Below are 15,999 nucleotides of genomic sequence, written 5' to 3'. Positions count from 1 at the left end.
TCATTGAGTGAATCCCCCATGGTTGTTACTGTCTAAATACCTATACCCAATACCTCACCTTCGGAACTAGGCCCAAAATTTTCCATAAAACATATTGTGCAGCTTAGCAAAGACCCTCATTGGTGCTGTGAAGTATTGGGAATTGTGGCACAAGATTACAATATCATCCCTTTGTTACCGTCAAAGATAGTCAATTATATGTGTACCCAATTCCACAAGGAGTAGAGCCAAGAACATGAGACCTCCCCATAGGGCCATTCTGAGAAGTTTGTGGCTAGTAGCCAAGCTCTGCAAGCATGGTTCCCTTTGCTTGATTTTATGTCATCTAGTGATCTTCAAAGTTGGTCCTCTTCAAAATTGTTCAATTTTATTTAGGTTACTTCTCATGAGATGGAAACCTTGCACAATACTTTAGTCTATGACCATCATCAACAACAACAACAAGTCCTTGCTCTTACAACTAAGTGAGATTAGTTGCTTCATGAAAAGGAAGAATTAGAGTGTTGAATAGAATATATTAGTGGCATATTCTAGAAGTTATGGCTAGCTATTACTAACATGGTCCCTAACGTACCAAAGGATTTTTTCGATTGTCCCCTTTCTAAATGTTGCGACCATATTGGATTATATTTTACTAAACTTGTTTTCATTAACCAATATTTGTGTAACATTGTTGCAGCTACTCAAAGAGAGCTCCCAGACCTAACCACTCAATATACTACAGAGATTGAGTAGAAAATAGTAGATGAAACTTCTCTTAAAGATTCTCTCTACCAACATATTGAAGATGCTAAAGAGGTCTTCTGATAAGTCTAAGATTGGGTTGCACTTCTTGCAAATACTAATACACTAGTATACCAGTTGCAACAACAAGTAAAACATTTTTTTCAATCAAGCTCTAGTCACGGAAGATCTCAGCTAGTAGCAGGACTTATTTTCTCATGTTGATTCATTGGAAAAATAAATTCACCAGTTAGAAGAAGACTTGCACACTGCTAAAGTTGTGTTGTGAGACCTTAAATGACTTGCTAAGAATAATTTTAAGAAGTTGTGGAAACTCAATTCCAATGCAGGGAATCAATGGAAAGTTGTAATTAGTGCATGACTATAACACCCTACAGTCGGACACACTACGCAATTTCTCAATCAAGCTATATTTCTCTTGAATTCTTAGAGGTATGCGATAGATGAATATTCGCATTTCAAAGATGATGTTATATAGTCAGTGCCTAATTTGGGTCCTTTGTTTGAAGGAAAAATTGTGGCATAAGTGGAAGCAACAATACAACAACAAGCAGGAGCAAAAGCACCAACGAGGAATTGACTTGAGGACAAGTTAATAGAATTTGGTCCGGACCTATTATGTCCATCATTTTTGCGAACATAATTTTGGAAATTTTTTACTAGGCTTTGACTAGAAAATGATTGCGTAGTAGATATCCAAAGATAGGAAAAGGAATAAGTCAAGAACAACCAAATGTTGAGGATGATGGGAAAAACGCATGCAAAACAAAATGAAAAAATTTTTAAAGTCAGAGTTCACTGAGACCACCAAAGGAATATAAGTGCACAAAATAGTAGTCAAGGTAGAGTTTTGCATAGGATGCCAAGGAAGAACAAGCGCGCTCGAGCTTGAAGGAAATAGACGAAATAAGTATTAGAGAAAGTGAGGAGGATCTATAAGAGTTGAAGGGAAGGTGGTGGAAAATATAGATTGGGAGTCTATATCGAAATGTTGTTGCTATGTCGCTTGAGGAATTCAGTGTTATTCTCTATCTCTCCCTTTCTGAGTTCTATGATGTAATATGATCCAACAATGGTTGGTATATTTTCTTGTGACAAAGCTTAATATGATGAAAGTATGTTGTGATGTAATGCTCTGCATATTAGTAAAAGGTAGTTGCGAGAACATTGTATGTGTTTGAACTATGATGGAATGATTGGCCCCTTTAAAAAAATTCTTTACTATGAGACTGAATGTTCTTTTCTCTTTCTATTAATGTTGTGTATCCATTATTTATATGTATTATATGATTATACATGAGAGAATTATAATATGATTGCATGAAATGGTTTATTTATTGTATTAATCTTTGATTTCATGTCGCAATACCGTACCTTGCTAAGTCGCAGCATGCCTCAGGTGAGACGCCTCGCTTTCTTCTTAAGTGAGGTGAGAATTTCGATGTAATGCTACACTATTGAAGACTCTTTTGTTGGAGCCTTGTATCTGAGCCTAGGGTAAACCTCTCGTGAAAATTTTAAGCCAACAAAGCTCGAGTGAATACAATTAAAAATTATTGATGGTGCATGCAGAAGTCTTGTGGTAGCCTTGAAGATGGTAGCAAATGAGAAGAAATAATGATGGACAATCAAAGATAAAATTTTATAATTTTTTTCATTGTGAGTCATACATTGTGTTTGGAACAAATTCTATGATGTCATGTTTGACTTGATATATTGGTCCAAAGAGTATATACAATTATGTACCTTGCATCTCCATGGATGGTGCATGAGAACTATATGCACTTGATTCAAATGTAAGCTTAATGAGGCAATATGTACCCCTATGTAGTTCGTGGTAATATTGAAACCAATTTTTCATGCAAGGTTCATGGTCAACTACAAACTAGATGATAGAGGAAAGTTGTGTTCAACTAGAAACCACTTGGTGTGATGGTTTGTGGTCATCCAAAACCACTTGATGCATTCTTCATGGTAAGAAAAATACATGCGAGGATGTGATGAAGAACACATGATTCTGAGAGATAGGGAAAATATGGATAGTGATTCCTATAGAGTCCTTTTTTTCCTTAGGAATATGATGGAGAAACATCGAGTGTATGGTTATGAGTAAGCCATGAAATCCTAGATCACGGAAGGGTAAGTTGAGAACCTAGGATGATGATGATGATGGTGATTATGCAAAGGGAGTTAAACTTGCATGTATAAAGGCATGTAATTAAATAATAACACATATTTCATTAAATTTGGAAGTTTTCTATTACAAGGCCTCCAACAACATTCATTCTTTTGTAAATCACCATATTAACTTAATTCAACATAAAAATAATTTTAGTATGTCTAACATCCAATGAAGATATTATAGTTATGGATAATGGGTTGGATTCCTCGATGTTTGAATTTTGTGTCTGATGAATCTAACCCCATTCCCCATAACCTATGGTGGATTTATTGATTGAATGATGGTGATGTGAGGATCTTAGTGTAAATGGAAAGGATGTGTGTTCCTTGTGTTGCATTGAAACTATTCTACTAAAAACTTAGTAAAATGTTTTTGTGCTCAATTTTCCTATGGTCCCTTCGTGCCTTTATGAAGCACTAATGAGGGGGTGATCATTCATCTTCGTAGCATCCAGGGATCTATTATAAAAGTTAGGCATTATTGATCTAGTTATTTCAAGAAGGTTAGGCACCATTGATCTATCTCCACTCAAAGCCAAGTACATCAAATGAGATTTCTTAAATGGGTATTCAAGTCATTCCATTGTGATGGACAGTGTCACAAATTGAAGTAAACAAGAATTAGTGGTCTTCTTGTAAGTAGTGGAGGCAAGGGTTTTCAAAGATTAGTACAGTTGATGGTAGTGTGGATATTGATATCTCCTTGTAAACATTGTCAAAACCAATAATAGTCTCGATGTATGTAAATACTAGTCTCAGTTGTATGGAAAACCCTGATTGACCATTACTTTCACTAAGAGGAGAAAATGAAAAGATTTTTTAATGGGGAAAAAATAACTGTGAAACATAACTCATGGATTTTAGTTGAAATTTATATAAGTCCTCGTGTTCTTTAATTATTAAATACTTAATGTAAATACATATAAATTATCGTTAAGATATTGATTTTGAAGATTAAATATGTATTAAAAAGCATTCATCTATGACACTTGATTTTTCATATAGTCTGAATAAACCACTTTAAGCTCATTATCAATTAATTCTAATTAGTTTTGTAAAAGATATATATTTACTTACGTTAAGAGCTTTATTTCAAAAATAAACTACATTTATAAACTTATATCAATACATATAACTAAATGGAATTGAGTAAATAACTTCCAAGTCTTGTTGGATTATATGAGATTATTTTAAGTACAAATAGTTACTTTAAGAATTGAAATTTACAAAATGTTGATCTTGATGGGAAAATCATGTCATATGGTGAAAAAAGTTTAAAGACATTCATTTACGGTTCATCTATTGAATGAGCTTAAATAGTCTACTTAATGCTCATTGTGAATTCATTAATCAATGTTTTATTAGAAAATGCATTTTTTACATGGATTTTTATTCTAGAAATAGCAATGTCACATTTATACATTCATATTAAACCACATGATAGTTAAATAAAAATAAATTAATGGTCTCTTGACTAACTGACTTATATGACATGATTACATATAGAAATAATTGATTTAAGAATGCATAGTTAGAAAAGGTTGTCAATTCAAAATAGAATAAACCAGTCAGAACTCATCAACAATTTGATTTTAAATTATTAATTTTCTAAAAAATATAGTTTTACTTACATTAAAAACTTTATCTCAAAAACAAATTGCATGTATACATACATACATGCTAAATAGAATTTAATACATACTTGTCTTATTGGCTTCTATGAGATTATTTCAATTACAAATAATTTATTTAAGAATTTAAATTTTCCAAATGTTAATAGGGGTGGGAAAATCAAATGTCGTATGTTGCAGAAAGTTTAATTACATGTATTTATGACCAATATCATGAATGAACTTGAACAATCTACTTAACATTCATTACCAATTAATTAGTCCATGTGTTGTTTGGAAAAACATTTAATTTTACATGGAGTTTTATTTCAAAAAACAATGTCGCATTTATACATTTTTATTAAACCTCATGATAGGAAAATAAAAGTCGATAAATGGTTTTATATAGACCACTTAGAACTCATTATCAATTAATTATATATATTATATATATATATATATATATATATATATATATATATATATATATATATATATATATATATATATATATATATATATATATTAAGAGCTACATTTAAAAAATGCATCACATTTATAAACTTCTATCAATCCATATAACCAAATAGAATTCTTCAAGTCCTATTGTATTCTATGAAATTATTTAAACCACAAAGAAACTCTTTAAGAATTGAAAATGACAAAATGTTAATATAGATGGGAAAATCAATGTTTTATGGTAAAAAAGTTTAAATACAACCATTTTTTACCCATATTTTTAATGCGTCTAGATGGTCCACTGAACACATTGTTAATTAATTATTCCATGTTTTATTAAGAAGATAATTTTGTTTTACATAGAGTTTTGTTCCAAAATAATACAATATGAAATTAATACCCTTAATAAATTAAGTGATAGAATTATGGATTAAAAATCGAATGCCCTACAATTTAACTACTATTCACCTATGTGCCATCACCCATTAGCCTAAAGTGTCAACTTTAAAGGATTTACAATAAGTATACATTAAAAATATAAAAAACCAAACATGGTGAAAAAGGCCTAAGCCTCACTGTATTATATTCTTCACACTCTCAATGTAATGCAATGCAATGTACAAATAATGATAATAGTACAAATAAATACATGAGGAAGTTTGTCTCAAGATAGTACGTCTATCTTGGACACTATGGTTGAGGAAATCTCTCAACCAAACACTAATCTAGGAGTCTAACTAGTTGAAGAGAATCTCTCAACCAACTAGGCCTAAACTGACTCCTAACCATGAGGAACAAACTCAATCTAGAAAGGTAGGATTAAATCCAACTTTCTTGATTTTAATTAATTAAATTGTTTTGGACTTAGAATTGTTTTCATCACATGAGAGTGAGGCTAACATTGCCCCCTAAATCATAAGTCCAAAATAAGAACCAGGAACCATCTTCCAATTTCTCATGCTGAAATTGTTGATCCTAAAAAAAACCGCCTGAAAAACTACCAAAGTTGGATGCTGGAAAAACTCCAATCAGAAGAGAACATGAATCAACTGCAAGTCTGATTCATCTCTAAAATTTTCTTGACGACTCCATCACATGCCAAGCTGCAAAAGGATCCATCTGTCCTTCAATCAACATCCTTTGTCTTCTGACAAAATGTTGATGACGCCCACTGGCGAATTTGCTTTGTCTATTGGAAAAATATTGAGAACGCCCACTGGCAAATTTGATGATGTCAAGACTGCTCATTGCTGCTTTTGTTGTTGAATGCCCACTAGCGAATTTGCTGATGTCAAAACCGGTCATTGTGGTTTGTTGAAAATTGCTCATTGTTTCTTTTGTTGTTGAATGCCCAGTGGCGAATTTGTTAATGCGAAACTGCCCACTAGCTACTTGATGTTGATGATGGAAAAAATTGTTGATCGCCCACTAGCGAATTTGTTAATGATGCCGATTGGATACTTTTTCGATGCCCACTGGCTAATGTGGATGCCCACTGGCTAATTTGATGAAGACTTCCCACTAGATGCTTTTTCTAATGTTGTCGAGACTTTCAGTCTGACAACCTACTTCAATTCCATTATCATTTCCCCCCATTGTTAGCTGAAAGGAGAGACAATTATTTGCAATTGATATTTGAACTCCACCCCTTTAGGTGTAGGAGAGTTTTACCATCTTCATTTTACTACAAAATTAGTCTTCATGTGAAACTAAATCCTTCAATAACACATAGACAACTATTTGACTGTAGATGACCACTTCCAAGGATCAATCCATGCATAATTGATCTTCACTTTGGGTGGTTGATTTCTCTTCCAACATCTTTCAGATGAATGATTTTTCTTGCCATAATGGTGACAAGGATGGAGGTAAAAGAATTTACTCTGCACATGTCCATTTCATTTACAATGGTTACACTTAACCATATTCTGATCACTGTCTAGAAAACCAGCACTTACAAACTGAATTGGCTTTGAGAAATCTGGAACAAACAAAGTGTTTTCTTTGTTGTATCCTAGGCCATGTTGATCTTTGTTGAAGGAGATTTCTTCCCAAGGTCTGATCACTTTCTTGGAAAGACTATCTTGTTGTTGTTGTTCATACTTGTTGTTGCTACTAACATTTTGTCCTTGATTTATTAAACCTTCTATGTCACATTGGGCATCAATCATTAACGGTTCATCTATTTGAAATGCTGCATCAAAATGATCAATTTGATCTTCGGTACTACTTGTTGCATTATTTAGTAGTACAACTGATTGGATGAGATCACTTGTGTCACAACTTATATCAACTTGTTTGCTTAGATCATTTGTGTTGCAACCTTCATTAATATGCTGAATAAGATCACTTGTATCACAACTTTCATTTCTTGTTGTGATGAGGTCGTCTGTGTCACAACTTGCATCTATCTTCTCTACACATTGTTCATCTAGTAAATCACGCCTTTCACTTAACTTAATTTCAAGTGCATAAATGAGTTTTTCTTTGACTTCAAGCTCAATTTGAAAGTATTTTATTGCTTCTAATGTACTGGTCATTTGACTGATTAAGCTTTGATTCTGCTTCAACTTCCATTCCAGTATTTCATCTGTGTTCTGTAACTCATGATTGCAATCTTCCAAATCTTTAATCACTAGTTCTACACTTTGAAGACGTTTTCCTCCTTTATCCATGTTGATCTTTGATACGCTCACATGAACTTGCTTTAATCAATTTCACGCTCGCTTGATTTTCTTTAATTAACTTCACACTCGCTTGAATTTTGTACAAGGATGAGGGTGTCGGATACCACCAAAGATGCACCCAATGTTTACAATGACAAGCTCAAATGATATTGACTCACTTGAAGAGAACTGACTCACTTAATTTACTCAGTTGAGGAGAATTGACTCATTTTACCTCCTATAAATTCACAATTTGGGTGTTGGTTTCGATCGAGAATGTGTTAGATTCAGTCTTGTCAGTCCTCCGTCAGAGATCAAAACTCATTCTTCATTTCATTTTTAGGTGTCTCGCTCCATTCACTCAGCTGCATTCTGCTAGGGGGCATGCCATAACCTGACGGAAGGGCCTTACCATTCATTCCCCTCATGTCTTGCACCTGTTGGCTTAGGTATTTTCACTAATGTGTATTAAAGTCCATGATAGTCAAGGTTGATCTTTTAATGGACAGAAGTCATTTCGGTCATTAAGTCTAGGGATTGGTCATTTGGTCTTCAAACAAAGTCCAATAAAGCCAGTAAGGCCAGAGGGAGGCTCTTATAAAGTTTTGATTCAAAGATTCTCATTGTCATGTTGATAGAATACGACTGTTCTTCAAAACTCTGTTTTGAAGAAAAGTCAACAGTTTGAAATTTGTAAAAAATTTCAAAAGTTTCTGAGTGGATTTCTCCAAGCGTAGCCCTGGTCTCCTTTGCCAAATTCCATGTCAGCTATCCCAGCAAAAAATTGCCAAGAAATTCATTATTTCAACCAAAAATCAAGGAGGAAACAAAAATGTCAAAGCTCTATTAATTGTGAAAAGTGTCAATTGCAAAACATTATGAACTGGGTTTTTGAAGAGACAAAAATCAAATTGATGTCTATATAAAGTTTTTCCAATGAAGATGAAATTCATTTTGCATGCCAAGGTTGGAGAAAAACGCTTCAAGACGAATTTGTGAGAGCAGTGTGTGTTTTGGAGAGAACTGGCCCACAGCTAACCGGCGTGGCACATATAACAGGCGACATGGTGCACACAGAGCGCGTGGTGCACTAGGGATTTCCACCAAGTGTAAATTCTAATGGGCACGATGCACATAGAGAACGCGACGCACTGGGTTTTGAGCGCGGCGCATATAGCCTCAAGCCCGAAAACTATTGGAAACTTCGCCAAATTGCTAATGCTTTGCCTAGATTTGCCAGGTAGGCTTGCTATCTTGCCATTGCATCAAATTTTATGGTAAAAGATGGTGGTTTATGGGTGATAGTGGTTGCAATAAAAATTTTCAAAACCTACTTCTAAAGGATCCTCAAGCCAATTGCAGCCAGGTTTACAATTCACTGTTTTTGCCACCAAGATTTTGTCTCCCTCCCATTGTTCCCTTATTTTCACTAATCCCTAAATCCCTATCACCTAAATTCATTACTCCTTTCCCCTACATACTCTATCCTAAATCCTCCAACCCCACACAACAAAACCTATCAACAAATCCCAAACCCTAAACACTATTCCCATGCATCAAACCCTCAAACCCTATCCCATATTTCCCTATTTGATTTCTCCCAATTATTCCCATTCCTCAATATTGTTTCCCCTTCCTAACAATCCCTAACAGTCCCTATTGCATTTGTTTTTTTTCCCTTGGTGGCATAATTTGAATACATCATCCAAAGGAGCAGTGCAAGCACAGTTTATACACATCAGTCATTTTGTCTTTGAGGTAGTTTGTCTAGCAGTCATGGCATCTGAGCATTCATCAGACTATGAGGTAGAAACCCAAAGTGACTCTCCCTTGGAAGAACAAGGACCCCGGAGGCCTCATAAAAGTGGCAGACATGTGAGAGAGGAACCGAACACCCTTACAGAATTGTAGGCCTATCCTCTTGCTATGTCATGTTTTCAGCATCAGTCATGCTATGAGTTTTGTCAAAAGGTGGCAAGTGTACAATTTTATCATGAGTTGGCTCATCTTTTTGTGCTGCACTTGCATGGAGATCAAGCTATCTTGGCTGGTGTCACCTTCACACTTACACCAGAATCTGTCTCATTGGCAACTAGTATACCGAACATTGGTGAACCATGGCACAAGAAAAAGAAGATTGACCGGCAGCATTATGAGCCATACATCAAAACCAGTTTCTTAAGGCATCTCAAGAGAGTGTTCCCATTTCGATATCTGAAAGATGAATATGCTCCACTAATGAGATTGATTATGAAATATTTCAGCTGTGAGGGGCGATTCTCTTGTCTTTATGCTTATCACGTCAAGTTGCTCATGCATTTCACCAGGGTACGGATGATGAACATTCCGTATTTCATTTGCTGGAACATAGAGAGGATGACCACCTTTATACAACGCAAAACACCTCAGTAGCAACTTAACAGTGTCTATCATTTTTCTCTTATAGGGATTTTGGTGGTTCATCAGCTTGGATTGCAGGGCATCACTAGGGATGATTTCATCTCGCGTGATTTCTTCAGAGCTTCACAGAGAGTAACAGAGGTTAAGCATGAGGGTGAACCTTCTCATCGGTATGAGTGCCATGAGACTGCTAGTGTGCTGATTTTCATCACATATCAGAGGGGTGATAGACATTTGTTTGCAGCAGCAAAGCGAGTGTTATCTCCACCCGGGGTGGAAGGGGCCTCACTTCTGACATCAGCACTACAGGTACAGGACAGAGGCAAGGATCCAATGAATGATGAGGGGCCTTCAGGTGAGCCATCAGGTGAATGGGAGACTGAATTCATTCTCCTTCATGATGACGATATAGATACAGAACCAACAAGTGCACATCTTAAAGAGATCATCCAGGAGCAGCAAGCAGAGATTCAAGCCTTGACCCTTGATTTGGAAAGAGCCAAATGGAACATGAAATATCTGGAGTAGAGGAACAAATAGCTGGAGGATCAGCAAGCGATCATGGAGCTACAAAACATTCGTGAGCATTGCCAAGTTGTACAAAGGAGAAGAGTTGAGCTCACGCCATTGGAGAAAGAGATTAATGAGGATCGCGAAGCCAATCTCGAGAGAGTTAACATGCACTGGGAGAGGCTACTAGACAAGGCTGACAATGACCATGCATTTTTGAGACATATGGCTTTCCACTACATGGCGCGAAACAAAGTGTGCAAGGCCCGAATCAGGAATTTGAAGGCGAAATTAAGGAAGGCAATCAAGAAGAAAAAGAGGCAAAGGGAGCTCGAACGACTTCATATATTGGCCAAAGCCTCTTTGGCCCAGTATAAAACTTGATAAGTAAGCTCCAGCCCAAATTTCAAGAAATTTGGGGCATTTTTGGTGTTTTTGGAAATTTTTGTGCAAAAAACAGGGTTTTTCTCCTTGTGCGCCGCGCCACCTGGCGCGCGCTTACAATAGGGAGCTCCAAATGACTAAAGGTTTGAATTTTTGGATTTTCCATGGAAAATCATGACTGTTGGTGCATTTCCCAGAAGTTTGGGCTAGTTTTGAGTCCTCAAGAGGTCTAAAACTCCCAAAAAATGACCTCTCTGCCCCTAATTTCACACACAGGAAGCAGTCTTGGAAGATTGAAGTTTTGGAGGCGAAAATGAGCACCAAATTTAGAAATTCCACTTAGGTTGGAAATTAGACAGGTAGGGCTTTCCAACAAGCACACTTGGGCTCAAATTGGACTTTGGAAAGGGCCTCAAAACCAGCTCCAAAGTAGTGCGACACATACAATTTTTGGCGCGGCACACAGACACCCAAAGGCCAAAATCGCGCTCGCTTGCGAAATTTCGATTCGCAATTTTCTCCAAGTGGGCCTGATCATTTGTAATAATTTTTTCCTGGCACTAGAGGCAAATTCTAAAAAACATTTTTGGCTTTTATCCAAGTGACCAAATGAAGGCGAATAGCCACCCACAAAATCCATGATCATATTTGCTTTTTTCTAATTGGTCTTCATAGAAAACTGAATGTAACTGCTGATGGTTGGATCTTCAGTTCCTAGGTTGATCGACCTTCTCATGGCAAAGCCTATTTATTGTATTGAGAGTCATTTTGTAAAGGGTTGGCATTTCTGGGAACTGTGGGAGAGAAACCCAATCACTCACTATACATTTTGACAGAGAATTAATGAAAGATTGCAGCTTTGGTTCATGAGATTCTTGTGGCGTGAGTTTAGCAAATGTATCTTCTTTATGTTTCATATGTATTTCATTATGTTTCACGTTTTCATTCACATTCATTTCTAGTGAAAGATTTCTAAGTAAAAAGGTAGAATTCAGTGCACTGCTCTACCTTGGGATAGTTTTCACATTCTATGTTTTCTTCTGTTGAAAAGGATTCATGTATTTATGCCCTTTTCACACTCTCAAACCATCTCTCCACCTCACATTTTTTCAGCTCTAATTGCTAGACTCTTCACCTGTCTTTCCTCACAAAATAACCTGTGTCTTTGAGTTAAATTCTCTGCTCATGTTGTTCCTTGGCCCCACACATCCCAAAAAACTAAGTTATTCTTCAAACATCTCCATCATATTTATTTACCTAGCCTAAAATCAATATCCGTTTTTGAGTCATCTCAGACCCTATTGTTTATTTTCCTGAGTGTGCCCCGGAGCGAACCCTCTCCTGTTCTGGTAGCGCTAGCTACCAGACTGAGCATGGTTTGTGGTTACCCTGAATTTTCCCTTCCTTCAGCCTAAGGCAAATTTAGGTGCTAACATAGTGGCGACTCCACTGGGGACCAAAATTCTTTGTTTGTTAGTCTTCTCCGTTGCGTAAACAACAGGCTTAACCTACGAACACCCCATACTTCTGATAATTCTAAGCTTCTGGATGATAAGTTTAGGATTTACTAGGCTGAGTAAGTTGTTCATGTCCTTCTGATTTTTTCGAAAATAGCACGCTAGCTTCGAGACGATATACCGAAGCCAATCCAGATCCGGATCCTCCTCATATCTACCAAAACCCCAACTTGATTCCAAGACTCCTTCGTCAAGAGAGCTCTATAACTCCCGTGTTCAAATCTCATTCATGTCCTGACATTTTTGTGTATCTTGAAGATCTTGAGTTTGATGAATGGTTTGAAATATCATTGTTCGAGACCAAATCCGAAAGGGCTGTTGACTATACTGTCCCCAATCCATAGTTTCTTGTAGACCTAGAAACTGAAAGGGCTAACCGGTAAATTGAAAATTATATTGCGACACAGCTTCAAACTCAAATTGTTAATTCCCTACAAACTGCACACACTCATCCAACACCTCCAAGACCAAATCCACCAAGAGTGATGGCTACCCGTTTTGCACCTCTTGTGCTTCCTCAAGTTCTAGATGATATGCCCGCAGATTATCAAAGCAAAATCCCTTTGTTTGATGGTGCCCCTCACCGTGTTACCGCTCAGCAACATGTGGACAAAATGGCAGATTTTTATGAGCTTCATGAGATCGATGCAGGAAATGTAGCAATGAGACTCTTTGTATAGACATTTGCAGGTGAAGTTAGGAAATGGTTCAGAGGTTTTTTGGTTGCACGTATCACTACCTTGGCCGAATTTGCAGAGACAATTTTTATACCACTAGGAAGTGAAAAAGAATCCTCTTCAAATTCTTGCTGAGTATGACCAGATCAAACGAAACACTGATGAGTCGGTCCAAGACTACTGCATTAGATTCAATTCCGTTTATAATGAAATTCTTGATCATCTAATGCCACCTGTGGGACTAGCCATGATGAAATTTCTGGATGGTTTTGATGCTGACATGGTTTATCAACTGAGAGAGAGAGAGAGAGACGGCCACAATGGAAGATATGCAAAAAATCACGGTCAGCATTGAAGCAAATCTGTTGTCGAAAAGAGCTAGAGCGAAAGCAGAAAAGAAGGTCACAGTCAAGGAAGAGTCTTCCTCGATGGATCAATTACTCAAGAAGGTAGAGCAGATGCTTGAAAGGGTGAAACACAACAAACCTGGGCCACAAGTTAGAAATCCTAACTTCCGTGGCCAGCAGCAGCCACAATATAGGATAAGGCAGAGAGATCAATGAGCCCAAGATCAAACAGCACAGCAGCCAGTACAGACACCTCTTCAGCAAAATTTTGTGAATGGACTGGACTCTGATGAGGAAGGGAAAGTAATAGGGGAAGAGAACCACTTCTTTACTCCGAATGATCTGCCTACTTATAATACTGAAGAGGAGGAGTATGCGGAAAGTTCAGCTGCAACCAAAGACGTAGATTTAATTCTAGCAAGTGACACAGTTTTAGAAGAAGAATCAGAGGAGTATCAAAGGGACTATATGAATTCTTTGTCCGCTCAGCAACGACAATATTCACTTAGAAACAGAGATTTGCCGGTTAACCCAATTCAGAAGAGGAAGGAAGTTTCGGCATCAAAGAATGATTCATCAGTTGCACAAAAGAAAGGCAAAGAGGCACTTGGACCTGACAGCAGCAATTCACCATCAGCAGAAAAATCAAATCAGCAAATTGTAGCGAGAGAAAAGGAAAAGAAAGAAGCCCCGGTCAAAGAGGTAGAAAAGACTTCCGCTTTTATTTTAGAAAATGAAATTTCTAAATTGAAGGTATCCATTCCCTTGACTGAAATAATGAAGAATAGTAGTTATAGAGGGAAAGTTTCTAAAATTTTGAACTGTGATCCAATGTCTGATATGGTGAATGTCGAAGACGATCAACCCGAAATGATCTTTGGACCAGCATTGAATGGTGAGTCTCCAGACAATGATGTGCCACCTTTTTATATCAGTTTAAGATTGCATGATATTGTGTTACACAATGCCATGTTCGATTCCAGAGCTTCTCACAATCTCATGCCCAAGGCTATCATGGATAAGCTGGGTTTGGACATCACCTGGAAATACCATGATCTCTATTCATTTGATTCCAGTAGAGTAAGATGTATCGGGCTCATCAAAGACTTGGTTGTAATTCTGGATCAAATCCCAATGAAGAATGTTTAATGGATATTGTGGTAGCAGATATTCCTCCCAGGTTCGGTATAATTCTTTCCAGGTCTTGGGCAGCAAAATTGAAAGGGACACTACAACTAGATTTCTCCTATGCAACAATTCCGGTGTTTGGCCAGATGAGAAAACTGTATCGAGAAAAAAAAATGAAATACATGATTACAAGAAAGGAGAAACCCATTAATCATCCAATTAATTATGTACATATAGATCTAGAGTCTTTTGTTTTGTATTTAGATAGTTTTAATGATGTAGATAGTCAATTAGTTGAAGGAGAAAGCATTCCAGAAATAGTAGAAAATTTCAGAGATGTTTTGAAGAAAGAAGGATGAGAATAGCAAAACACCATTGAGAAATCAGCTGAAGATAATGGACAGCAAGTAGGAAAAACATAGCCAGTAGAATTCCGGCACTTGGAAGAAGAAGAAGAAGATTTGTGGACCCTGGATTTCGACGGTGTAGTGGGAAATGATGGTATTGGAATTGGTATTTGGGTACGTAGTCCTTTCTCCACCCCGAACAAGGTGCCTAGTAATGTGCGGGTATGCTCTTACAAATTAGCTTTTGATTGTTCAAGCAATGAAGCTGAGTATGAAGCTCTGATTTTTGGCCTAAAGATTATAAGAAAGCTGAATGCTAAGAGGATTGTAGTATATGGCGACTCCAAGTTGGTGATTAAACAAGTCAGAGGCGAATATCAAGCAAAGCATCCTCGGATGCGGGCTTACCAGAATGCAGTCCTAGACATCCTGAAATTATTTTCAGAATATACCTTGACATGTGTGCCTCGTGTTCAAAACATCGTTGTTGATGCTCTTGCTAAGGCAGCCAGTAGTTTGAAGATTCCAATGAACCCCAGTAATAAATTTGAAATCCATGTCAAGCATCGTCCGACTATTCCTGACAATCAGAGGTATTGGAAAGTCTTCCAAGATGATGAGGAGATTGATGATTTTCTGCAAAACAAAGGTATGTTCAAAGAGACGTCAATTGATGAAGAAAATGATGATGGCAAAGATGAGGTGCAGATCAATCAAATGGACGTATTGCAGCTGAAGGACAACATCATCCCTAAAGGCTTGATACCTTTAGAATAACTTTTTGATCAAGATGACGTAGCCCGCAAACCAACATTGCAACCAACAGAGAAGGGTGTTGAAGAGGTCAATATCGGAACAGCTGCTAATCCTAAAATGGTAAAACTGTCTAAAGCATTGCCACAAAATATGAAAGCCAAATATATCAGTTTGTTGTCTTCATTTGCTGACGTGTTTGCTTGGGATTATTCTGACTTGAAGACATACGATACTAATATCATTCAACACACTATACCTATTAAGCCTAATCAG

This window comes from Pinus tabuliformis, chromosome J (assembly GCF_031772625.1).
Source record: "Pinus tabuliformis cultivar Carrire ecotype Pingquan chromosome J, CPIR1, whole genome shotgun sequence".
Taxonomy (NCBI): Eukaryota; Viridiplantae; Streptophyta; class Pinopsida; order Pinales; family Pinaceae; genus Pinus; species Pinus tabuliformis.
The sequence above is the reverse complement of the archived record's forward strand: the minus strand, read 5'-3'. Positions refer to the sequence as shown.